At 42.0% G+C, this 27,916-nt stretch overlaps 1 long non-coding RNA gene across 2 annotated transcripts in view; it reads left to right on the forward strand.

Annotated features, from left to right (window-relative positions):
- Positions 1-27,916, forward strand: part of LOC141987056 (uncharacterized) — a 95,959-nt gene that overhangs the window by 51,919 nt on the left and 16,124 nt on the right. The window contains exons 3-6 of one of the 2 annotated variants that reach the window (XR_012639432.1): positions 8,813-8,959; positions 9,127-9,326; positions 21,420-21,473; positions 22,902-23,093. This is a non-coding gene — a long non-coding RNA (uncharacterized LOC141987056). Of the gene's footprint in view, positions 1-8,812; positions 8,960-9,126; positions 9,327-21,419; positions 21,474-22,901; positions 23,094-27,916 lie in introns of those variants that run through there. The other variant, XR_012639431.1, reaches the window with a different exon arrangement.

Consider the following 27,916-nt stretch of genomic DNA (forward strand, 5'->3'; position numbering starts at 1 on the left):
GGAATGAGAGTTAATATACAGTGCGAGGTTTTGGCATGACATGAAAGGGCCCAATGTAAATTGAAGGCCAATGTTTTCATACTTGGCTGCCTAAAGTCACTGTAATAAATGGCCTCCATTTAACAGGTGCTAAGCACTGATAGCCTACATTGACTTCAGTGAGAGTTGCTAGTGTCTTTCATCTTGAAACGGCCAATTAATTTCTTAGGGTGAAAATCAGTTGTTTTCTATGTGGCTTCCTTTCTTTGGCCTTATACCTTGGTAATATTTATGAAATGCAAGTATTTAGAAACAGTCAAATAGGGACAACCATAAATTATCTATGAAATATTGACTTGCTCCATAAACTGCACAGGTATTGAAACTGGACTTTCCTATTCTTATTTCCACTGGAATAAAAATTTACAACCTTTCAGATTATATTTTTTCCAATCATAGTGTTTCCTGGCTATCAAAGCTACGTGAGCCAAATTCACCCCAGAAGAGCCAAATTGAGTGTAACTATTGACTTCAACAGTGACGTTATGATTGAGTTTATTGAAATTCACTAATCCAAAGTGCTGGGTGCTGAATTTGCTAATTAAACTTCTGGTGAAGATACAATGCTCAGTTTGTAATCTCACTATTATTTCCATGGGAACAAAATGCAATGTCACAAGCAGAGGCTTATTGGCATCTTTGCTGTTTGGCATGCAGCCTCCAGGGTTGCCTACTGTCAGATATGCCATGGGGCTACTTTGTGATTTCAGTAGAACTTGGGGGGGAGGGGGGGAGAGGGTTTGAGAGAAATCAATGGAATGCTGCCACAACGGAGAACTACCTGTTCATTAGTTATGGCTACAGTAAAGGACCAATTCAAGTACAAGAAGCTGCAGCTAAGGTGTGAGAGAGCAAATGCAATTATCATCACTAATAGCAAACAATGTCCCAATATATCTGTATGGATCAGGTAAATGACAGACAGATCCAGGTGATGGATGCAGCATAAAATAGGTGTTAGATTAGGGATTCTCAATCTTATTCATAGTGTGGCCCACATGGTAACATGTTCATGGACCATCTCCCTTTCAGCTGGTGACCTAACAACATTCTTGTTGCAATTGCTTACATAGAAAACTAATATTAGGCAAGTATTTAAGGTGTTTTAGCTCTCTTTGAATTCAGTTTACCAGCTGGAACCCAGTTAAGGCACTAACTATCATGTGACGAACCAGAGCTCTATCTGCTACAGGCAAGTGCTCTATAAGACTACAGTTTGCAACAAACCACAGAGGGAGAGAGAGGATTAACAAGTTCTCTTTTTAGTTGAAAAGTGTGTGTTAAATGTGTGTGTGACTCCACAGCAGCCTCTGAAATTGTGGCTGCAAAGTTTTCACAAGCAATTATTTGCTGACAAATGAGTATTGTATATGCAAGTTTTGTAGCTTTGAAAGCACAGAACTTGTGTGTACAACTTTAAGAGTCAATTTTACAAATATAGCCATTTGGGGAAGATTTTAAAAGGAGGCCTGAAGTTCGTGTGCAAAAATATGAGTAGAGAGTTATCACAACTCAGTGCATAAAAAAAATCAGACTTCTGCACATACAAATGAGTATTTAAACATCTAAATGCTCTATTTGCACTCACAATTGTGGTTATCACATGCACAAATGTTGAGAATGCAAATACAAGTTCATATTTATGGAAGACCAGGTTTTTCCATCTACTTAAAATTTGGCCTTTGTGACATCATCAACATAATCACTAGTAATTCAAGATTTGACAAATGTTCATGGAGCATGAATGCCTGGAAATTGGGGTGGTACCAAGACAGTACAAGGAACCAATAAAGAGACACCCTGCAACTACTGTCTCAGACAGAAAAAGCCTCACTGACTTATCCTGTGGTCTCATCTTTCAGCTGAAGTCATTTTTAGCCATTCTAAATCTGAGACAAAGATGGAAGCTCTCTTCTGCAACCTTGAGCTTTCATGGGATGCCCTGCTTTTAGTTCGGATCCTGAGAAAATTACAGCCTCTTGATTCATTTAGCAATTTTTTTCCATATGTTTACTACTTTCACCAGTGGCATTCTGTAATATATATTATCTTTTCTCCCCTGTAGCCTTGTTCTTTAATCTTTATTCAACGATATGCATGTCATCATTTCAGGGAGATAGCAATCTAATTTTAGGGAACACAGAGAGAGAGATGCACTCAGCAGTCAGGTTCAAATGGAAGAGACTATAATCAGGGTGACATGGAATCTCTAGGTCTAGTCTCAAAGTATTTTAATGTGGACTGCCTGTGGTTGAAGGAGAAAAGATGACATTTGTTTTATGTCTGTGGAAATCAGTTTACACTAGGCTTAGTCTCTGTAGTTTCGTTTTTTTTTAAATTCATCCTTCAATAATTTTTTAACATCTCAAGCATAATTAGCAGTTGATGCGGTAAACAAAGCCAAGCAAAGCACTGCTTTTGTCTTGTATTACATTTGTTTTAAAATCACAAACCAGCAGGGCCTGGCTCCTTCTTTCCACCCTGCCCCCCTTTCAGCCTGCTCACAATTTTTCTCTCGTTATTCAAGGGAACAAATATATGGCTTTAGTAGGGTACAACAACAGAAATACCCAAGCCTTCAAACTAGCGTAAACCTAGATGATTCCAACTTGGTGTTCACCCCCAACCCTGAATCTCACATCAGGGAGAATTTCCTCAAACATTGGGGAGGAGTAGGGAGAGAATGTTCATGTATTGAAAATTATTCAAAAACTATTTTTGAAAGGTCTTATTTAAAAAAAAAAAAAGGAGAAGGTGAAACTTATTTGTAAGACCTTAATAAGATCTAGGGCCACATTCTTGGTCCTTTTCTATCCTGTTTGTGCTTCCTTAGTGGAGTACAGGGCACAAGGAGCTGTCTTAACTAGGCAGAGGAGGATTCCCCTTGCTTAGGGCTTTCCCCATGTGGTAAAACTAGTATAGGATGTCCTTACACCAGCGTCTCATGGTCATCCCACCATATGTTTTATGCTGGGTGGGGTAGGGGAGGAAGTAATTCCAACACAATAACCCATTCCTGCCATCTTCTCAAGCACCCATGGAATCTTCATCACCTCTGCACTCCTTCCTCAGCTTCATGGCTTCTGTGTCTATGGCAGCAGAGCCACGGGGAGAAACAGTCAAACCTCTCTTCTTGCCGACTCCACCTACTGCTGTCTGGGGAAATGAAGTCATGCCTCTGCTGCTGTCACCTGGAGGTATTTTGGGGCAGTGAAAAGGGTTCAGAATCCCCCTCTCGTATTTGTGTGTGAAACAGCTCTCCTTTACCTCCATGTCCCTGGGTCTAATACACCACATATCTTTCCCATCTCTGTCTGTAGCCTTCTCTCACTAGGGATCCCTCAGGGGCAACATGTCATGGAGGCTTCTCCACCAGCAGACTCTTCACGAACACTTCCTGCAAGGAACTTTACACTTGGACCCCTTATCAAAGAAAACAAATAATTGGTCATGAAGAGTATATGATTCCAGTCTGGAAAAATTAAGATCCATCAGATTTGAGCTAAGAAAATTGAAAGAGGGGAGTGAATATACCGCAGACACTGGTACTGATAGACAGGTCCACAGCAAGGATCTATCTCAACTAATTTATAAAGGTAATATTTTCAGAAGGGCCTCAGTGACTTGCATTCCTGAGTCTAATTTTCAAAAGCAAAATAGGAATTAGGAGCCCAAGCTCTTAAGGGTGTGGCTACATAGCACCTCATGCTCATGGGGCTTGGGCTGCTTCATTGCAGTGTAGACCTATGGGCTTACGCTGGAGCCTGGGTTCTAGGACTTTGAGGGGTGGGAGAGAGTGATATAAAGTTATGAATTTGGGGTGGCTTTATTACTCACAAGGAGCAAAGTGACAAGTGAGTTATATGGTAATCCCAAGTAGGTGACAAAGAAGGACAGTCCAGTGGTTAGGGCACTAGGTGATTTGGGCACCTTTAGTTCAAGACCCTACTCCTCCATACTCTTCCTGCATGACTCTGGGCAAGTCACTTAGCCTTTTGGTGCCTCAGTTTCGCATCTGTAAAATGGGAATAGCAGCACTCCCCTACCTCACAGGATTTATTATGAGGAGATATATCTATATAAAGATTGTGAGGAATTCAGGTACTACAGTAATGAAGACCAAAAAACCAGCATAGCTAATAATGCCTCTGATGTGCAGAAGTGCTTTGCTAAATCAGAACCAAAACCTTTCAATCTAACCACACAGTCAGGTATTTTCTGTATACCACACAATCTACAAAAAGATATTTAGTAAGGTTTTAGAGGGTTTTCAGTGGCTTTTTTGCTTGTTTTTGAATTAAGACCACTACTTGTTTTCCTCCACCAATAAAGCCTGGTGACTAAATAATCATGAGTCCAGTGCTTAGAAGGAGGGGTGCGGGTGGGTTGATGGAAGATTAAAACTAAGGCATTCTAAATAGCTTTTCTATACATACCACTGACATATTTATAATAGGACGATTTGGACAACTCAGGGAGAGAAGTGCAGTATTGGCTAGAAACAAGTACTGTATCTAATTCATTCCTTGCCAGATGTATGAAGTCCCTTATCTAGATCTGCGGTGTTATAAGATATTGGACTTTAAACCTGTCACTGGTCCAGGACATTCCCATCCTATGCCTCAAGCCAGTGTAACTTTTGGGGGATGGGGGAAAAGAAATTCCACATTTGAGGGAAAGGATGACATTTCTCTGGTACATTGCTGTGTTTTTTTTTTAAATAAACAGCTGATTGAAGCAGCTTACAGAGGTTTTGGATGTTATAGTTTCAGTGGAGACGGCTCAGCAGGCAGAATGCAGGTGATGCACATAAAGGGGCATAGTTAATACTTTTATTACATCTGTTGCCTACGTATATATGTGGTAGGATTTTCAAAGGAGCCAGACACCCAAATCCACTGACATTTGATGCCCACATATAATACATACGTGTGTGTAATCACACACAGATATGTAATGTAGTTCTGTGTTTACCTATATACTCCATTCAATGGAAGTCAGTGTCAATGTTATTCTTTTGTGTAACAGTGTTGTTGTTATGTACCTAGGTCACTTTTCTTTGAATTCTCCTCTTGTCATGCAAATTGTCAGCATGGTCCACAATTATGAAGAATCCCTGATTGTAAAATAATAAGAGTAAAATCAGTAGGAGACTGACGGGTGAATTTATAATGCATTTAAAGTGTGAAGCTGTCCATTTAACCCTTAACAATATTCATTTTCTTCACAGTGTGCAAACCTTGTCAGTGGTTTGAAAAAGCTATGAATTTAAATAACCTTAAGCAGTTTGAGAAATGAATAATTTGATAGGTATATCTGGCAGACATTTGAAATGTCTCACTTCCTCCCCATCACCACCGCCCAATAATTTGCTTCAGGGTTTTTGCCAAATTTGGGATTGCAAAGAAATGGAGAGGGGGAGGGGGTATGTGTGGAGGGAACTCAAACAATCAGTGTTTTTTTATTTGCCAAACACCACCTTTAGAATGGATTCAGAAGTACAGACTCAGCCCTCTCTTTCCTCCTTCCTGTATGGATTGAGCTGAAAGTTAAAGGAGTGTTAAAGAAGAAAAAGACTTTTTTCAGAGCTTATCAAAATGAATATTTAATCTGATTCAGATTAAATTGGTGAGTTGTTGGCACCTCTCAAGCCAGTCTTTATTGTTTTGTGACGCTTAATGCTTATTTCAATATTAATGCAGATAGTGACAGCCTTGCTAAAGCACTTTGACTGACAGCCCAGAGGTGGGGGGCTTTAGTGAAAGGAACAGAACAAGTAGTTTCCCCTCTGGCTGCAGGCTGTGAATGCAGAAAAGCCTGATAGCGACAGGTGAAGCATAGTTACCAGGCTCAGATCAACTCAACCTGCCTGCGTTTTTGGTGATTTACACACCAGGCTATCTTTGCTGAACAGAGGGCTTTTGGCTGAGCAGGTGTAAGACTGAAACATATCTGTCTCCTGCTGAAAGTGTTCCCACTACAGTACAGTTAAAGGTTTATTTGAATTGGATACACAGGACAGAGTAGCCAGTGCCACAGTTTACAGAGATGTGCACAGTATAAACTGCAGTAAGTATAGCAGACAGCTCCCTGCTCTAAACTTTCATCTCTTTATATCCAGCAGGCAGAGTAGGTGTGAAAGAAGACTGTGTAAGTGAGTGTAGGTGGAAGCCAAGGTTCTGCACAGGGCTGTGAAAGCTTCACAGAACCCTACTTTTATGAGATGCTAGCTTTTAAAAAAGGAAATTAGAGGGATGCAGTATGTCAAAGGGAAAGCTACCAGCATGCTGCAGTGAGACCAGGTGGAAGCTGTTGACTCACCTCTTACAAGGAGCTAGAATTAACACAGACTCTTCACTAATATAGCCAACTATCAACTGTGCTGAATACATTGGGTCAGATTCACCACTGTGTTGTGAATGCCATGTAATGCCAACAACCCAGGTGGGCTGTCAATTGTGGGGATTGAACCTTGGAGTTCTGAATCTTGATGTGGGAGCCTTTACTGCCTGAGCTAAGAGACCTACCACTCACAGCTGAATTTGTAGCAGGGTCATTCATCTCTAGGAGACCTAGCCACTACCAGCAGAGGACAGTGTACCTTATGGAATGGACATGGCTTCCATCTAGGGTAACCAGGTAGCAAGTGTGAAAAATCAGGACACCTTTTCGGGGGGGGGGTGTATTTGCATATACAAGACAAAACCCCTAGCATCACGACATATGGTCACCCTACTTCCATCCAGTTTTAAGCTAATCCAAATACAGTGATAAATTAAGCCCAATGAATGCTATCAGCTTTATTTAGCCCTCTGGTATGATTCCCATGTAAACCAAGGCACCTTTACATCACTGACAACATAAAGGAATCTTAAAGTGGAGGTGACTGTAATTTACTCCCAGTTTAAAGCAGCCTTAGTGTAAATGGGATGAGACTCAGGCCCTGGGGAGTTAGTATCCTAATAGGAGACTGCATGGGAGAAGACTCAAGCCCTCTGACTGGGCATCTTGCCAGAACTAATTGGAAGCCCTGTCTCACAAAGCACTGAATCTTGCATAGAAGGTGGGACTAGAGTGTTTTGGTAAATGAGGTTCTCCCCCAATGGAAAATTCCAACTTGTCACTAAAAAACAAAATGTTCTCAGACAACAACATTTATCCGTTTGAGGGTTTTCACCCAAAATGCTCTCAGTGAAACTCTTGGTTTTCAGATGAAAAATTGATTTTTTGGGGGGGAGGGGGGAGGAGAAATGGACAATTTGTGATTTTTTAAGTGAAAAACCAATTTTTGGTCAAAAAAGCTTAAATGGAAAATTTTCAGCTGGCCCATATGGCCCACAGGTAGTATGGGCTCAGTTTCTACTTGGGCTGGTTCAAAGGTCTACTCATCTTTTGAAGAGGATCACTAGTTTTCTGGGGTTTCATGGACCAAATACATGATATGAGTAATTCTCACTTCCAAGTACCGCCTGTTGACTTTGGCTCCATGTCCTTGCTACGTATATCAGGCAGGTGGGGGAGGGGTACTGGCAATTACGCTAGCTGAGAGGAATGGGCTGGCAGTTTGCAAATAGATGTGAAAAACTCTCACCATGGTGTTGGGGTGATATGAGAAGTGAATTGAGATACATAAATTTGGGAAGTGCAAGAAGATTAAGTGAGGAAAAAGCAAAGTAGGAGTGACAAAACAATCTCCAACTGGTTTGATATAATTTTCATCCAGCATTTTGCAAACTATTTGTGTTTGAGACAGATCTCCTGTTTGTAAATTTTAAGTTAACAGTCATCACTCTCTCATGTTCTACTGTTGATAACGTGATAGGAGCCACACCATACCATTGCTGTTGAGAACAGCGCAGTAACTAATTATGCAATAGGAATGAGCAAAATGTACATTTTTTTTCAAAGAAAAACATTTGGAGTTCTGTAATGGCATGGCACCCACCTCTCACAAACACCCCTTCTGGTCTGGTGTGTCTGCAAGTCTTTAATAGTCCTGGCAGCGGTATTGGGCTGTACCCACAGAGCTTCCTTCCGGGAGACAACAGTGGCCCAATCTGAGGCCAGAAGGGCCCAGAGAATGCAAAAACAAGTAGTTCAGATCCCCTTCTTGGGGTTTATCATTGTCCAGTTATAGGCCATTTCCCCAGTAGCGTATTGGGGTACCTGGGCTCACCCATTACTCCAGGTCCCAGCCCAGAGGCCCTAAGAATAGCAGTGTCCCTGCAACAAAACTGCTTTCAGTTCCCCAGGCCACTTCTCCCCCCCCCCCCCCCCCACCAGAGCTTCACCCTTACCTCAGGGCTCTTTATATTCAGGCCCAGCAGCCAGCTAGCCATCCAGGAGCTCTTCCCGCTCCCCAACTCCCTACCAGCATTGAGCTATCCATGGTACTGCAATTCCCTTTAGCCAGCCAGGAACACCATCTGCACACCTCTGGCTCCAACAAAGAACTGACTGTGGGCTGCACTGCAACTCCTTTTAAACTAGCCTGCAACTCCCTGATTGGCTAGCCCCTTGCAGCCTCTCCCGGATTGGCTGTTTCCTGCACAGTCTCTCTAGGCTGCTTGGAGGACTTAGCTCCAATGCTCCTTTCCGGGGGAATCCTCAGATCATTATTTACAGACTTCAAGTTACAGAGAATCCACCATTTACACTAGTTTAAACCTGCAAGTATCCCGTGCCCGAGGCTACAGAGGAATCTCCTTCCCCCAGGGAATTGGCTGGTTTTAATCAAACCTTTCCACTAAATATCTTTTGTCTCCTCCTCCAGGCCAGCAGCTTGGTGCACCAACCTACTGAGATAAGATGCCTTCCCATTAAGATGCCTTAAATCCAGTCCTGCTACCAGAGAGGAATACCAGGCCAGTCTGATATCTATGAATCTATGCAGTACCCAAGCAGTTATTTCACTCCTCAGGTCAGCCCCATCCCTACCTATACATTTTGTTTTTAATTAACAATGTTCATGTGACCATTTGCTATTATTTTCAATAGGCAATACAATATTTTTGGAAATAATTTAACTTTCTTATTCGATCCATTTAAAAATAATTCTTTTTACCATTAACATGTATCTTTCTATAGAGGACTAAAGGCCTGATACAAAGCCCACTGATGGCGATGGGAGACTGTCTGTTTCCTTCAACAGACTTTGAAGCAGACCTTAAATGTGTTGCTGAGCTAGGAGTAATAGAGGAGTTGCCAATCCTGGTCCCAGTCTGGAGAGTTCTGAGTGCCTTCAGCTACTGAGAGTTAAGCTCAAATCAAGCAACTTGCAAGATCAGGTACTCTCTGTGATACAGGCAACATGAACCTAGGATCTACCCTTCTCTCTCCCCCCCCCCCCCACCCCGTATCTTCTTGTTTCTGTCAGTTTCAACAGCTCTACTGGATTCATACTAGGAATCATGTCTGTTTATATGAAATTCACTGGTGGTATTTTAGTGATTTCCATAAGCCTGAAGAGGAAAAAATAGTTTGACCTCTGAACACACACAAGCCTGATGGTCTCATGGCATGGAGGGCTTAAGACCTCATCCCCCTCCTTTTGAAATAAATGAAAAGAATGGCTACAATGGGAGCTGGGTAATGTCCTCAGTTTTCAGAGTTCACTTCTGCGTCATAGTTTGCTCCAGGCCCCTGGCCATATTGTCCCACTTAAACATTGCGTGCAAGTCCCTATGACAGAGTTGCTCCTGCAGATTAAGGACAGTTTATGGAGTCCAGTAAGTAGTGCATGGAGCCCATAGTGACCAGACAGTATTGTGGACATTAGTCAGACTGCATTTGTTGAATGAACCTTGCTGAGCAAGTTTTTTCCTCTTTTTTATTTTTCTCCACGTTCATTTTAGTTCACATTGCATACTGGAGACCTGAGACTTAATGTTGTTTAGAAGAGAGTTTATTATGAAAGGACTAATCAACTGGCTGCTATGTATGTAAGAGGGATTTACAGCTGAGAAATGCTTTGCAGAGATCCCAAAAGCTCACCCACAGAGAGGTTTCCTTATAGCTCATCATGTATAAACAACCCTGGCTTCAGTCCTGCAATGTGATCTAAGCGGGTGAACCTTTACACCTTTGACTTCAGTGGGATTTCAAGTAGGAGTACTGCCCGATTACAGATGTCTGTGCACATAGATCAAACTGCAGAATTAGGGCCTATGAGAGTTGCATTTCAAGTCTTAACTGTGGGGGTGTGTGGACTTCACACACACAAAAATCCACTCACACGGAATAGGCAGAAATCTCTGCAAATCAACTAAAATAAGTTAGATTTTTTTTTAACTTAACCAACTGCAGCATCTGTACAATTATTTTAGAAGAGAAAAATATCCCAGTAGCTTCTCTATGGCATTTGCATGGCTGAAAATTCTACTGTAAGAAAAATTATGCTGCAAGACTAGAAGTGACATGATGTTTGTAGCCCTAGCCTACACTTAGATCAAACCTACATTACAATTAAAGACAACAACAATGTGCATTCTGCACAATTTAACCACCGTTGTTCAAAATAAAGTTACAGTGAACAATGACAAAGGGTTGATACGCTTCACGAGAGAGCTTGCCTTTTAAGTCAAAGCTGAAGAAATACAATGCAAGGGAGGCAGCCTTTATTGCGAGCCTCCTAAACAATTTAATTAGGGGAAAAACAAAGAGAAAAATACCAATTGGGAGTTATTTTTTTTGTTGATTCCATCTTCAAAGCATCTTCCTTTCCAAAAGCTGGCTCTTTTCTTGCAATAGTCAAAGGGGTAAAGGGAAATCTGTCTCCATTTTATGTATGCTAACACCTGACAAGAGTTACATGTGCATTAGGTCTTTAGAACAGACTGCAGCCTGGTCTTTGTGCTGGGGTCTACTTAAGTACAGTGGTATATATGAATCTTTGATCTCCAAGAAATTGTGGGATCAAAGTATTCACTGTTTTGGTTATAAATCTGTGCTAAAATCAACTGATTATAGTTCTGGCCAAGGAAAAGAACCTGGTACAAATGCCTTTGAACTCATGTCATTCCAGGTAGTCAGTGCACTTTTGAGTTAATTAGCATTTCTTTGAACTTAATTTCTTTACTGTTGCATGGTCTGGAATAGATATCAGTCACTAATAATCTATTTCAAATTCATTTTCAGTGCTGCTATTTTGCAAGCAGAGGATGAGATATGAGCAGAAATTTGCTGCTGTGTAAAGCTAGTCTCCTAACAGTTCCTAATGTGTAGTTCTCAACTATTATTAATTGGCAAGCCTTCATCCTAAAGCAAACATTCAGGACATTTCTACACTATAAAATGAAGTTGTTAGGTCAATTTACAACATTGTTAGTGTCCACACTATTCTCCTCATCTGGCGTGCTTCCACTGAATTAAGAGGGGCAGTGCAGGGGTCTGAGAGCCCTAGCTCTCAGCTCCACACGCAGCTCCCTGCCAGGAGCCTGGCTTCCCCCCCAGGGTCTCAGCGCCGCACTGCCAGGAGCCAGGCTATCCCACCGCCCTACAAACTCCTGGCAGGGACCTCTGCACCTGGAGTCCAGGTGGCTCCCATGGGGAGCCTGAGTGGAGTCACTGGGCTCCCCAAGGGAAGCTAGGAGCCTCCAAGGCAGCACCCAATGGGGAATCCAGGTCACAGCATGGCTGGGAGCAGGGAGTCCAGGCAGCAGCTAGGCTTTGGGGAGCCGGGACCCAGGGACAGCCTGGCTCCAAGTGAGAGCAGGGTGGGCACAGCCTGGCCGGGAGCGGGGAACCCAGGGGGCAACTGGGCTCTATCTGGCACCCCCACCCCCATCTGCACAGGGGTGACAGCCTCTCTTTCTTGTCAATTTCATGGCTCCAGAAGAAGTGGAATACTGAGACTATATTAAGGATGTACTCCTCTTCATCCATCACCACCATCCTGTCTAGTCTCTTTACCACATACCCTACAGAGGTGCCCTATGCCTGTTAGAGAACATACACAGCAATTAAACACATGCAGCTTCCCTGGGTCAGCTGACCCAGACTCGCAAGGCTCGGGCTGCCGGGCTGTAAAACTGCTGTGTAGACATTCAGGCTCGGGCTGGATCCCAAGCTCTGGGCCCCATGCCATGGTCTTTTATTCCAGCGTATATGTACCCTTAGGCAGCACCTACTCCCTAATGCTGCTCACCAGATGACGTGGGACTTCCATGCGGGTATATTGCCTACTGCATAATTACAATGAGGAACTCTTCCCATAGTTAGTTTTCTCTTGCAGTCCAAACTCAGTGAGCTTAACTCCTGGAGCACATGTTCTTATTCAGGCAATAGCTGTCCACTTCAACACTGGTAGCTCCATCTTACACCCTGTACTCTACTTCCTTCCCATCCCTGAGGGCATCTTACTAACCCTGTTGCATTGGTTTTCACATACACATTATATATGTGGGTTTCAAATATTTCCAAATCACTCTGTATATGACTGCTTTTCTGTGTGTGAGTGTGTATTGTTATGGGTTGGGTTAAATCTCACTTAAGCTGGTGAGTGTAACAGTCATCTTTCATTCAGGAGAAGTGTAAAAAGCAATTGAGCTCCTTTATGGAACCAGATAGCAGAAAACAATAGGAGCACCACCCAAAACATGGGCATATTGCAAGACTCCAATAGAAACTATCATAGAACTGAAGGGTTTTTCCTGGGGCTGATATAGCAAGTGCAGGGGCTAGGTATTGATTAGTGGAGGTGTGCGCAAGAGAAGCGGCAAGAAATGCCAGAGAAACAGAGAAGGAGAAGAAAGCCAAGGACACAGAAGCATTGGTGGTGCAGCCCTGAGAAAAAGCTTAGTGAGAAGACTTTGGGGGTACAAGGATGGTTGAAGAGAGACTTGGAACTGTGAGCAAAGACAGGATCTTGCTAGATTCCTATTGTATTCAGGGAAACAGGGCTTTGTTTACATTCTTTGTAAATAAACAGGATGCCATTAAAGAAACCTGACTCTGCCATCAATTTCTCCTCCAAATGGAAACAACCTGCTAGACCTAATTTTTCGATAAGTACTCAGGCATAAAAAGGGTAACAGTGTTCTAAACCCACATGCATACATACGTGAGATAATATACACAGAAAACCAAATCATATGCAGGGAGACGTGCAAATATTCAAACTCACATACACACAGCACAGATTATCACCACCTGCGTTGTCCTCTTATCAATATCTTCATGCCACCACTTTTTAGCACAAAAGTCATGTTCTTAACGAGAGCCACTGGGAGAGAAATACACAAAATTCACTCACAAACACATGCAGCTCATTAGAAGTTTAGCATCATAAATACAAGTAATACTTTGTCTCAAAGAGCATCTGTGGCTCCTCCATTGCTCACCTATGAACATCAGTAGAATATGTTTTGATCTGAAAGGAAGCACAATTTTTTTTAGGTGGGGGATGTACGTAATTTGGATTCTTTCCCCACTTTTACAGAAAGAGAAATTACTATTTAAATTACAAATTTGAAGTTGTGTTTGAGGTGGGAAGATGCCATAAATTGTAACTTCACCCTAGGGTACTGTGGAAGGGTCACTCACCACCCATAGCACTGCCTTGTGGCCAGGCATGGTGTAGCAACCTCTTCAGCTCTAGCTCCCCTCTCTACAACCACTCCAAGTCTGCCCCTTCTCGTCACTCAGCCATCCAACCAGGTCATTTATACTCTGACCCCTTCCACAGTAATAAACAATCCAACATACGAATAGTCCAGTGACTTTATGCCAGATCTTCAGCCCTACCTGGGCTCAATAGTCCTGCATCGCACCCTTGCATCAAAAGGGTTTTACACTCCCTTCCTTGGAGGCAGGTAGAACCCAGGCCCTCTCTCTTCTCTGGGTTCCAGGCCAGGACCCTGTACTAAGCAGCTAAGGTTTGCTCCCTCAGACTCACTCTTGCTACCCTACAGTCACTTGCTACATTCATCTGCCACCAGGGTCCTCTCAAGCAGCAGCTGCTCATTCCAGTGTTTTATTCTGGGAGGTTCCAGCTCTTTGCACTGCTTCCTCCCCTAGTCTGTGGATGGTGAAGAGTCCTCCTCAGATACCCTGACAGCAGCCCCTCTCTGCCTGAGCTGCAACTTTTTATCCCATTTGTTGCTGGTCAAATAATGAGCTGCAGCTGGAGAAGTAGCCACTCAGTCCATTAACCCCTTGGTGGCTGTTGCATCATCGGGTCTATACATCCCATCACAGGTACCACTCTCTTTCACCTTCCTCAGACTCCGAGAATGAGGAACACAGACTGTTTTGGTGCATGCTGTGATACATGCAGTTGCATTCCTGGTCAACGGAGGGAACTGCATACTGTTAGTTTTCAGACATTTGACCAATTGTTAGCCCTAACTGCATTCATGACCTGGAATCCTCATCTGCGTGCCTCCTATATGGCAATGCACACTGGGGAACTTTTAGTGTGCAGCAACAGGGTCCCCGGGGCACTTAGTGTGTAGCATGCTTGAGCACTGTAGTTTTACATTCCAGCTTGCTGTGTACCAACTGCACATTTAGATATTCCCCATGTGATGCAAGGCAAGTCACTTAAACCAAATTTTTCACCGACTGTCACAAATTGTGCATTCCTCATTTCCTAGATGACCAACTTGAGACCTTACGGCTTTATAGAAGTGTTGAGCACTCAAAACTGCAGTTGAAGTACATGGGAGCTGTGCTTTGAACATATGAAGTGCTATATAATGCTAAGCATTCTGAAAACTGAAGTGTCTCAAATTGGGCAACCAAAATTAGTGGGTGCTTTTTGTCCTTAATCTCTCTGTGCCTCAGCTCCCCGTCTGTAAAATGGGGACACAGTAATTGTGAAGATAAATTAATGAATGTTTATGAAGCACTCAGATACTATAATGATGAGCACCATAGAAAACCCTATGAAGGAATTAATAGTTCTGTCTTCAGAACAGAGTTTGAATAGTGTGCAGCAAGTAAGACATGGGGCTAAACATCAAACATAGAGGATAAAACAAAACATTGAATAGTTGCTTATTAACAGAGTACTATCCATTCTGTGCACTGAATGAAGCCAGAGACCTGTGGAAATTTTTTTATGTAATCATGTAATTAAAGACTGTTTCATAATTCATATGCACAAGGAGGGCAAATTAAGGTTGCAAAGTCAAGAACACAAAAATATTTTCTACATGAGTGCTATAATTATTTATAAACAGTCTTAATGATAAGTCCTGTGCCAGCAATTATAAAAAGTCTGACCAACATTTTTATAAACATAGAAACGAAGCATAGAGAGCCAAGATTTCTATTTCGGCCCCACCTCTACTGCTTCTTGATTAATAGTTTTCATCTTTTCTGGACTAAAACCATTAATTTCTCCAGCACAATATTCAATCATAAAGAGAATCATAGAATCACAGAATATCAGGATTGGAAGGGACCTCAGGAGGTCATCTAGTCCAACCCCCTGCTCAAAGCAGGACCAATCCCCAACTAAATCATCCCAGCCAGGGCTTTGTCAAGCCTGACCTTAAAAACCTCAAAGGAAGGAGATTCCACCACCTCCCTAGGTAATGCATTCCAGTGCTTCACCACCCTCCTAGTGAAAAAGTTTTTTTCCTAATATCCAACCTAAACCTCCCCCACTGCAACTTGAGACCATTCCTCCTTGTTCTGTCATCAGCTACTACTGAGAACAGTCTAGATCCATCCTCTTTGGAACCCCCTTTCAGGTAGTTGAAAGCAGCTATCAAATCCCACCTCATTCTTCTCTTCTGCAGACTAAACAATCCCAGTTCCCTCAGCCTCTCCTCATAAGTCATGTATTTCAGTCCCCTAATCATTTTTGTTGCCCTCCGCTGGACGCTTTCCAATTTTTTCACATCCTTCTTGTAGTGTGGGGCCCAAAACTGGACACAGTACTCCAGATGAGGCCTCACCAATGTCGAATAGAGAGGGACAATCACAATTGATCTGCTGGCAATGCCCCCTACTTATACATCCCAAAATGCCATCGGCCTTCTTGGCAACAAGGGCACACTGTTGACTCATATCCCGCTTCTCGTCCACTGTAACCCCTAGGTCCTTTTCTGCAGAACTGCTGCCTAGCCATTCGGTCCCTGTCTGTAGCGGTGCATGGGATTCTTCCGTCCTAAGTGCTAGAGAACAAATCCTAATCCACTGGGGTGGGTCAAACATATGTCTTGCAGAGTAATTCAGTCCAACCCAGTAAGGGAATAGAAAACAGGTTCAAATCCTATAACACGTTCGCTAGGCAAAACTCACATGCAGTGCTGCTCAGTGTACTTGGCATGTCCTTTTTGAAGTAGAATGTAGCTCTTAAAAGGATGGTGCTTGAAAACTGCTGTGGTGAAATTCTGAAGCAAGTGGGTTCATAATTCTGTGGAGAGAGCAAGTTAGAAGATGGGAAGTTTTCCGTGGTAAATATTTACCATTCATGCCTGGTGGTGTCAGGATCTCTCCTCAAGGAAAAGGATTACAGGAACACCACTGCAATTTTTACTCCCTTTGAAACAAATGTACAACTTCCAAGAGTCCTGTGAGTTGCTGTCTTTGGAGCCTTAAATTTAGAATAAGTTGGAGGAAGAATATAGTGGGCCTATTTGCCCAGAACTAGGGATATTCCATTGTCAGCTCCGGGAACGACGTCAAGAGGAAGCAATTAAGCACGTGGGAAAAAAAAGATGTATGCAATATTTTAGACTAGGGCTTTGTAAACAAACTATTAAATATATGATTCATGTACCTCATTCATCTAGAAATGTTCAATCTATGCTGACACAGTTCTGTAACACTGAATAAATTAGTAGTGCATTTGGCATGTGTAACAGTTTCCTTCCACCACATCCCCTCAATAAATAAATAAATAAACTTTAAAACCCCTTGCTTGAGCATTCAGTTTATTTCCTTCTATTGCCTGTCAAGAGATTTTATAAATTACAGAAAAAAGGATATTTAGACAGAATTTAAACTAACTGAATTATTTAATAAACAGATGCCAAGTGGATGCATAATTTATTTTAAATGTGTGTAATGGAGCTTTAAGGATCCAGGACTCTTTAATCAGGAAGCCTATCTCTCTTTCTTGTTTGTAGCACTCAGTTACTGCCCTACAAATACCCCCACCATTATGTAATACAGATATAATTCAGGTCCTTCCTCTTTAAGGGTCACCACTTGCAAAGTTCTGAGAGCTTTCTAGGACGTGCTGAGCACCCTCAACTCCCAGTGAAGTAATTAAAGGTTGAGAGTGAGCGTAACATGGTTGTGAAATGTCACCATTCTGATTTGGTTGTGTTTTATATACTCTTTGTATATGTACATCAGGGGCATATAAGGTGCAGAACAGTGGAAATCAGGTCCTTGTTTCTCTCTACAATACTCCCATTTCATGCCTAAGATCTGCCCAGTCTTATCATCTTGTTTCTCACTCTGGACCAGATGTGGTGACTAGGGGCAGGCCCACAGTGGGGAAAGTGTAGCGTTTCCTCACCTTAGGGGAATCTCTGGGAGGCATTGTTACTCAGAGATCCACGATGTCTCCCAGAGCACTCAAACTCCCAGTGGGAGTACAGTGTATTGCTGCAACCCTGAGGAGAGTAGCCCTCTGCCTACTCTTATTTGCTTCTTCATGTTTTTTCCACTCACTACCACCTATGGTTGGAATGACCTTCTTGCTGTATATCATAAAAATGTAGGGCTAGAAGGGACCTTGAGAAGTCATCAAGTCCAGCCTCCGGCGCTGAAGCAGGGCCAAATGCCAAGACCACCCTGACAGGTGTTTGTCTAACCTGTTCTTAAAATCTCCAGTGATGGGGATTCCACAACCTCCTTTGGAAGCCTATTCCAGGGCTTAATTGTCTGTTGTAGTTAGAAAGTTTTATCCTAATATCTAACCTAAATCTCCCTTGTTGCAAATTAAGCCCATTACTTCTTGTCCTACTTTCAGTGGATGTGGGGAACAATTGATCACCGTCCTCTTGATAACACCCTCACATATTGGAAGACGTATCAGGTGCCCCCTCAGTCACCTTTTCTGAAGACAAAACATGCCCAGTTTTTTAAAAACTTTATATATATTGAAATCTGACATATGAAGATATATATCTATATATAAATATAGATATATATTTATCATTTTTGTTGCTTTCTTCTGGACTCTCTAATTTGTCCACATCGTTCCTACAGGGCAGCGCCCAGAATTGGAGACTCCACTACTCTAGCTGAGGCCTCACCAGAGTGGGACAATTGCCTCCCACATTTTACATACAACACCGCTGTTAATACATCCCAGAATTATATTAGCCTTTTTCACAACTGCATCACATTATTAACTCATTCAATTTGTAGTCCACTATAACCCCCAGATCCTTTTCAGCAGTACTACCACCTAGCCAGTTATTTTCGATTTTGTAATTCTGCGTTTGATTTTTCCTTCTTAAGTGTAGTACTTTGTGCTTGTCTTTATTGAATTTCATCTTGATGATTTCAGACCAATGCCAGTGTTGTTTTGAATTCTAATCCTCTCCCCACCAAAGTGCTTACAATCCCTTCCAGCGTGGTGTCATCTCTCCACTTCATTATCCAAGTCATCAACGAAAATATTTAGTAGTACTGGACCTGAGAGAATTCTATGAGGTTCCACTAGATACATCCCCACATTTTGACCCTGAACCATTGGTAACTACTCTTTGAGTAGTCTTTCAGCCAGTTGTGCACCCACCGTACAGTAATTTGATCTAGACCCCATTTCCTTAGCTTGCTTATGAGAATGTCATGTAGTACTGTGTCACATCTTCACTTCCTCCTTTAAATTCCTCCTCTAAACACACTTGCCTCACATCGCTGTCTGCTGTGGACTTCCACTCTTGTGCTATTTTTACTTCTACTCTCCCTTCCTGCTGCGTACTCGCTTAAAATAATTTTAAAAAGGACTTAAAAGCTTTGTACACAACATAATGGGATTCACATCACCCATTTATTTATACCCTTGTCCTTCCATTCTGTATTCCACACCCATCTTTTGTCCATTGCCATCATTCCCTCCGTTTGATTAAAGCACTGATCCTGCAAAGACATACAAATGTACTACTAAACTTTAAACTCAGGACTACTACTGAAATTTATGGGACTGTTCAGGTGCTTAAAATCAAGCATATGGTAAGTTTTTTCAGGGTCTTACACTGTAGGCTCTTGGGGGTGGAGACACCAATATTTAATGATAATAAAATATCTTAATGATAATGGGCCAAATTGTGAAGCCCTTCTTAGTCCTTACTCAAAGGGAACAAACTCCCATTGGGTCCAAAGGGATTTTGACTATGAAGTTTAGGATTTTGCCCAATAAATAATAAAGGGCTAGACTGTAAACTCCTTACCCTCATTATTTAACAGTTGCCCACAACAGGAATAATCCCACTGACATCAGTAAGACTACTCACATAAGTAATTGCTTGCCACTGTAAGAGATTGACAGGCTATTCCATACTGTAGAAAAGTTTGAATCCCACCAACTGTATCAAATAATACTGGTCAAGGAATGGGTGCTAAGATATACATATTTTCATTAAAAAGTGATCTTTGATAAGCAGCAGAGCCACATATCCACTGATACTTCAGCTTAGAGCCTTTCTCCCAGGAAGGAGTCCTAAGCTTACCGTGGAAACTAGAACGAAAACAAACAATGAGATCTCAAAAGTTGTCACAAAACAAAATTGTCATCCTCTGGCCAGCCTCTGACACACTCATTTGTTGTGTCTTGTTTCAAATTAGGCGATATACTATTTGCAGCAGGGACTGTCTATTCCTTTATGCAGTACAGTACCTGCCCCATGAATTCACCCAGACCCCAGTATTTAAATCTGGGAACTGGCAACCAGAGCATCCAAGTTGATCTTCAGCCTTGAGATGGAATGGATATTGAACTAAAAGTATCTTCTGATTCATTTGAGAACCACAGGGCTGGTTAAAACAGCTCTGCCCTGGATCATGGGGACCCCATCCCACAAAGGACAGGTTGAAAAGCTAGTGTGATGTTTACTGCTCTTGTGCCATGGGGCATAGAGTAGAAGCTGATTCATGCCAACTGAGAACTCAAGGCACTGAAGAGAGTATAGTGTCTCCCCCTTTATCATGGTCCTGGCTGGAATATATGGGAGGTTTGCCCCTCCACCTGTTTAACAGGAATCCTCCATTCCCCAAAGTCCTTCCCATAAACACATGCAGTTTTGGATACATTCCCTGTTATCTCTCCTGTAGGTCAAAACCATTCTGCTTAAGGAGTGTGGGGTGGAGGAGATGGCACACTGAACCTCAGTCCTTGTAGACAGGGGTGATCCTCATGAGGCCACAGATTTGCTTGAGTAGTTCAGGAAAATAAGCAGAAGGCTATTTATTAAAGGCGCTGTCCTTTGGATAGAAATACCACAATGCTTCTGCCCTCTCTTAGCTTTCACAAATGAACCAACCTGGAGATGTTTCCACATATGCTGTACAGCAGGTAAACAAACCCTGACGTTAACAGGGGCCTTAGGTGGGAGTGAGTTGTTGCTTACCATACAGTACACCCTGGGCAAGGCTAGCTGGAAAAACAGTCACTTCTTGCTAACAACCATTTGTAAAGCACCTGGCTGAAAAGGAAAGATTTCTGCAAACATCATACCCCATGTGAGCTCACATACCTGGTGCAGTGGATTTCAGTGGCTATATATCATCATTTTCTGCTTCCATTAGAGAGGAACATGGGCATTGACATTGATTGACATGTACACAAAAAGTCATATTTTGTAGGCATTTTAGCTGGTAATTCAAAATAGTATTCTCACCATTTCCATTTCCCCACTAATTTCCATTTTCTGGTGTAATTTTTCATTTCATTATCACTCTGTGTTTTCTCTTTATACACTGCGCTCACTTCATTTCTTCCTTTCATTTTGCTTCCTTTGATACCCTAATAGCTGGGTTTAAGGAAGTGTTGCTTTTATTTTTTGTCACTAGAGGCAAGGAAATTAGCACCTTGATGGAAGACATATTGCATTGCGCGTATCAGCATTACAGAGATCTTAAACACATTTCACTTTACTGTGATTACAAAAACTTAGAGCTGGCATCACAATTTTCAGCCATTTTACCTTCCTTCCCCCCCTCCATAACTCTTGCAGAATGACAGCCATAAACATATATGTTAAAAAAAAAGCAGGCCGAGCCTCTCCCTTGACATTATCAGAGAATGGCAGCAATGGCAAACCTTTGGCATTCCTGAGTTTAGAAATACTTCATAGGGCTAATACATTTATTTTACGTGCTCTCTAACTACGATCTTGCAACTAAACAAAGGCTGCAGTGTTGCCCCATTAAGTGTCCTAGAGATTAAAATGATGCATATGATTCTATAGGTCAGAAGATGGATCGTGAGATGGATCGTGATGGATCGTGAAGGAAGGGGACAGGTAAGAAAGATGCCCCCCCTCCCTTTTGAGATGCTCAGCATCAGGGACAAAGAAGCTACTTGCGCTTGCTCCTGTTCCCAGGAATCAAGGCTCTGAAAAGGGGGCTGGGAGGGGTTTATGAGCCCACAGAACAGGGCCAGCATGCCAGGGGTGGAAAGGTGATGGAGGGAAAAGATTGCCCAATTTCACGTGGAAGAAGCAGCCGTGTCGGCGATTGTGCATCTTTTCATTGCCCTTCCTGGGGTGGTGCAGCTCCTCAGCATTCCTTATGCAGGGCTCTGGCTTCAGAACCATGACCTAGCTTCCAAAATACACACATCTCGAGAGAGATATGAGTGTCTGAGCTCATAAGGTCCTCAGAAGTCCTAAATCTCTGGGGGGAAGCCTGCTTCTGAACCAAAGACCAGAAAAATAAATGGCTGCCTGTGGAAAGTCAGCAAGCAATGTAATTCTTTTAGACAAAGGTTTATCTAGCCTGAAAATAAATGTCCACTACAATAACTTCAGGCACTGTCTGAATAGTACCTAAATTCACAACACCCTGAAAACTGGAGCCCAAAGGAAACCATGTGTCAAACAGTGATCCCAAACCACAAACTAGTAATATGTTAAATCATAGTAATCACTTCACACTTATATGTGCATAGCACTTTTCGCTCTGGAGAAACCCAAAGCGTTTTACAGATTGTATGCCATAAAGAGAGATCACTCACCAAACAATGAAATGTAGCCAACTCTGGGGAAAACAGCAGCAAATCCTGTACCAGCAGCCCATATCCAGCTGGGCTTTTTTTTAAAATGAGAAGCAAATAATTGTACTCCAAATAATGCCACAGGGGAGAATTAGGGGGACAGAAAGTAATCAGCCAATTTGAAATTTGACCTGGATGAGCTCTTAAATGACAAAACTAGTCAGGACCTTGGGGTAATAACTCATTGGGGGTTCGGAGCAAAGGTCCTCCCCTAACAAATTGCATTGCAACATCAAGCAGTGAAATTAGTTCAGTTCAAAGGAGAGAGTTGACTCCATAATCCTCATAGACATCTTCAGCATTCAAATAGCAGATTCTGCAAATATCGGGCCCAGTTCACTACATCCCTGGCTGGAACTTAAATCTGCTGTCTCCTGGCAGAACTCCCAGAGTCAATACTAATGGCTGCTACTCCCCCCTCCCCAAAGGGGCAAATCCACCAATTGGTGCACGTGTGGTGAATAGAAACTTCAGCCCCATTGTGTCCATGGGGAAAATCTGGTGCATGCTCTGTAAATAGGTTTACCCAAATCACACAAATTCCTCTTTTTTGTTGGAAGGAATAAACCCGCTAAAAACTCAGAAGTTTGCTTTCCAATCCTCCACAGAAATATACGAAGTGATGATAATTGTTACCTGGAAACCAGAGGGTTTATTCTCTTTTTTTAATGTGCAGATGACAAAGTTGTGATCAGCAGAGGCTCTCAAGCATGACCCGCTCAGGATATAAATTAGAGGGGACTGCTGGCAAAGCGTTCTCCAGGATGGCCCCTTTCTTTAGGAAAGTTCTTCCTCCCTTGGGGCCAATATAGCCCAGAACGGTAGAAGTTCAAGGTTACGCTGAAAGGTTCATCATTTTAAGGGAGGCATTAGAGGATTGGAAGAATGCTGCCTGAGGTCTTTCATGTGGGATGGGTATTCAATTACTTTATCTGTGCAGTATGTTTTATCTGGTGTTTGGTTCCACATTAAGGGCTAGCTGCTGGTTTTCTCTTGTGTGCAAGTAATTGCGCTTTTAACTGTCTGGGTGCCTAGAGCATTAAATAGGTGCCCTGTTCGGTTTGGTTTTATAAATAATAAATAAGTAATGGTTGACTTCCATTCATGTAGTTACTGAACATGTGGCCCTTGAAGAGAGAAATCTCAGGATGCAGCTAATTGTGTGCAGAAGACTCAGCAAGGCAACTTGATCTAGATCAGTAGTTCCCAGCAAATGGCCTGGACCTGACTAAGTACTTAAGAACATGAGTTGTCCCACTGTGATCAAACTACTCATGTGCTTAGAGTTAAGTATGTGTTTAAGTGGTTTTCTGAACTGGGCCTATTTGAGCATTTGTACAAATTTATCCAACTAAGACCTCTATTGGATCAGGCACCATTTCTCATTCAACTGCTTGTAACTCCTGACTTTCATTGCAATATGGGATAAAATAACAAGACTGGTGTCTGAATTTTCCCAGCCCCATTGGGCAAGTCTACACTGTGCAGTAAGCCTGGGCTCTGATTCAGGTTTGAACCCAAGTCCCCCCTTCTGTCCACACACAGACCAATGGTCTCAAGTTGCAGTGGGGGAGGTTTAGGTTGGATATTAGGAAAAACTTTTTCACTAGGAGGGTGGTGAAGCACTGGAATGCGTTACCTAGGGAGGTGGTAGAATCTCCTTCCTTAGAAGTTTTTAAGGTCAGGCTTGACAAAGCCCTGGCTGGGATGATTTAATTGGGGATTGATCCTGCTTTGAGCAGGGGGTTGGACCAGATGACCTCCTGAGGTCCCTTCCAACCCTGATATTCTATGATTCTATGATTCAGTCTGACTCAGGTCAGCAAGCACTCAGGACCCAGGTCCTAGAGCTCTCTTTGTGGGGGAGGGGTTCAGAACCCAAGTCAGACTAAGACTCAGGTCCAAACCCTGTCATTTTTCAGTGTGGATGCAGCTCAAGCTGCAGACTCATGTCAGAAGGTCTGTGTAATGCAGTATGGATGCATTAGCACAGCTCCGAGACCCCGAGACCCAGGTCCAGCAACTGTGAACCAAGATTTACAGTGCAGTGTGGATGCTCCAGGGCAGGCGAAGAAACTCCAAGTCCAAGTTTCAGAGATCTGGGTTGACAATGCAGTATAGACATACCCATAGAATATTCGGGCATACAGGTGAATGGGAGGTGGATAGTGGTCGCATACCAGCATAGAGTATCAAGACTCATCATGAAAACTGGGAGGAGGATCTTAAGGTTGTCTAAGGACTGGTGAGTCACAAAGGCTGGAAGCACCAGTACTGGGATGCATATCAATTGGTAGTCATTCCTATACTGTACACTATTAAAACCTGGGCTTCACCAGCTCATTTCTCACACTTTTGACTAGAATCTGAACCTCTTTGTTCTTGTGGATTCTGACTCCCTATTTCAGTGCAAAAGTCCCTGACTCTCTATTCCAATCTAAAAAGGAAATTCCTTCTGCAGCCTTTTTTCTTCTATCCTCAGGCAGAAAATGCATCTTCTTTTCAGCAGCATGTTATGTATTCACAATTTTGGAGGACTCTGCCTGCAATTCAGAATCATTTTGGCTTATTAAAAGGGCACATACTGTACTTCATTATCAGGGATGCTGTAAAATTATGAAGCATTTTGGAGAAAATTGCAGGATATTTAGACTCATTTCTTGCTGAAAATATGCAAAATCCTTTGGGGGAAAATGCAAGCAGATGGTGTTCGAGGCAGTCATTGTTTTCTTATGTAGCTGTAAACAAATACTGTAAATTAAAAACCACAACTGATCTTTAGGAAAGCTAATCCCAAATAAATATATAAAATTATTTCCAACAAAGAAAAGAAACTCTAAACTCTCACCAGTTTTAGCTCCTCAGTGTTTTATTTCTCCCATTCCTCAGAGCACCTTGTTTGGGGGTCCTTCAAGTTTGTGGGTGAAACTCTTGGGATGCATTGTCACCTGGTGGAAACACATTCGAGTTGATGTGACAATTGACACTCGGTGAGGATCTGCCCCATTGTGGTGAAGGCAATAGTGCCTCTCTTGTTCCCAAGACTGCCACACTTTTAGTCATTCCATCATACCCATCCTTTTCCTTTTTTTAGTAAATCATGACTCCTGTGTTCTATTCTCAGCTCTGTGTGGCCGTGACAATTTACTAATAGCTCTGTGCCTCGGTTTACCAGTCCATAAAAGATGTATAATACTACTTCCCTACTTCCCAGGGTTCTGAGAAGCACTTGGATCACAGTCCATAATATTTGTAATATTAAACATCCATTGACTTCAATGGACAGCATCAGGTGCTTCATAAGTGCAAAATACTGTCAACATTATTATTTATCCCAGCCCTCTTGCCTTTTGTGCCTGGGCAAACCTATGGTATTCAGCAAAATAATAGTAATAGGAACAAGAATAGAACTCTTTGCAGAAGAGAGAAGGAAGGGAAGCTGGACTTGCAAAAGCTCTTTATATTGATTATTTTTATTATTTCTTTAATAAAGTGCTTTTGTAAATCAACAAATTGGTATACAGAAGTCTAATAAAACAATTAACAACAACTCTAAAATTGAAGATATTTTCTCAGTTACATTATTCTTGGTTGTATTAGCAGGAGTATTGTAAGCAAGACACGGGAATTAATTTTTCCACTCTACTCAGCACTGGATAAGGCCTCACCTGGAATATTGTGTCCAGTTCTGGGCACCACTCTTTGGGAAAGACATGGACAAATTGGAGAAAGTCCCATGGAGAGCAACAAAAATGACTAAAGGTCTAGAAAACATGACCGATGAGGAAAGATTGAAAAACTGGGTTTGTTTAGTCTGAAGAAGAGAAGACAGAGGGGGTGGATCATTATAACTGTCTTCAAGTATACAAAAGATTGCTATAAAGAGGAGGGTGATATAATTTTTTTCTGCTTATCCAGTGAGGACAGGACAAGTAGTAATGGGCTGAAATTGCAACAAGGGAGATTTATAGACTTATTGTGGTATAATGTACTACCCAACATGAGTAAGGGCTTGTTTATACTTACGGCTAAATCGGCACTGTGTGATTAATGCTAAATACGTGTCGATTTAGCAGGTCTGGTAAAGACCTGCTAAGTCGATGGGAGAGCGCTCTCCTGTCAACGTCTGTACTCCAGCTCCCCGAGAAGAGTAAGGAAGTTGGCTGGAGAACGTCTCCCATCAACACAACGTGGTGTAGACACTGCTGTAAGTTTACCTAAATTATGTTGACTTCAGTTATGTAATTTATGTAACTGAAGTAGCGTAACTTAGGTCAACTTACAGCTTTAGAGTAGACCAGCCCAAGGTGTATTAGAATCTGGCTCTTAGATGGTAAACTCTTCAGGGTGGGGACTGTCTCACCATGTGACTTTACAGTTCTTAGCACCATGGGGCCATGATTTCAGCTGGGAAATCTAGGTACTACAGTAATACAAATAATAAATTATAATAAGAAGAATAAAAAAAGACAAGTCAGAAACCGAATAGAGGTTCTGAGCAGATGTGTAAATAAACAGAAATCAGGGACTGGCACACCTGAATGCTAGGATTAAAACTAGAAAAATTAATCACAATTGTAGTTTTAATTGCACTGTTAAACAATAGAATAACAATTGAAATTTATTAACTATTTTTGGATGTTTTTCTACATTTTCAAATATATTGATTTAAATTACAACACAGAATACAAAGGGAGAACAGGCATTCTTGTGGCACTTTTGTAGCCTGCATTGCAAGGCATTTACATGCCAGATATGCTAAACATTCGTATGTCCCTTCATGCTTCGGCCACCATTCCAGAGGACATGCTTCCATGTTGATGATGCTCATTTTAAAAAAAAAAATCGTTAATTAAATTTGTGACTAAACTCCTTGGGGGAGAATTGTATGTCTCCTACTGTTTTACCCGCATTCTGCCATATATTTCATGTTATAGCAGTCTTGGATGATGACCCAGCACATGTTGTTCATTTTAAGAACATTTTCATTGGAGATTTGACAAAATGCAAAGAAGGTACCAATGTGAGATTTCTAAAGATAGCTGCAGCACTCAACCCAAGGTTTAAGAACCTGAAGTGACTTCCAAAGGCTGAGAGGGATGAGGTGTAGAGCATGCTTTCAGAAATCTTAAAAGAGCAACACTCTGATGTGGAAACTCCAGAATCTGAACCACCAAAAAAGATAATCAACCTTCTGCTGGTGGCATCTGACTGACTCAGATGATGAAAATGAACATGCGTCGGTCCACACTGCTTTGGATGGTTATCGAGTAGAAGCCGTAATCAGCATGGACTCATGTCCTCTGGAACGCTGGTTAAAGCGTGAAAGGATATATGAATCCTTAGTGCACCTGGCACATAAATATTTTGTGACACTGGCTATAACAGGGCCAAGTGAACGCCTGTTCTCACTTTCAGGTGATATTGTAAACAAGAAGCGGGCAGCATTATCTCCTGCAAATGTGAACAAACTTATTTGTCTCAGTGATTGGCTGAACAAGAAGTAGGACTTGTAGGCTCTAAAGTTTTACATTGTTTTATTTTTGAATGCAGTTTTCTTTTACATTATTATACATTTGTAAGCTCAACTTTCATGATAAAGAGATTGCACTACTATACTTGTATTAGGTGAATTGAAACATACTATTTCTTTTGTTTTTTACAACGCAAATATAATAAAAATAAATATAA

Source organism: Natator depressus, chromosome 5, assembly GCF_965152275.1.
Source record: "Natator depressus isolate rNatDep1 chromosome 5, rNatDep2.hap1, whole genome shotgun sequence".
Classification (NCBI taxonomy): Eukaryota; Metazoa; Chordata; order Testudines; family Cheloniidae; genus Natator; species Natator depressus.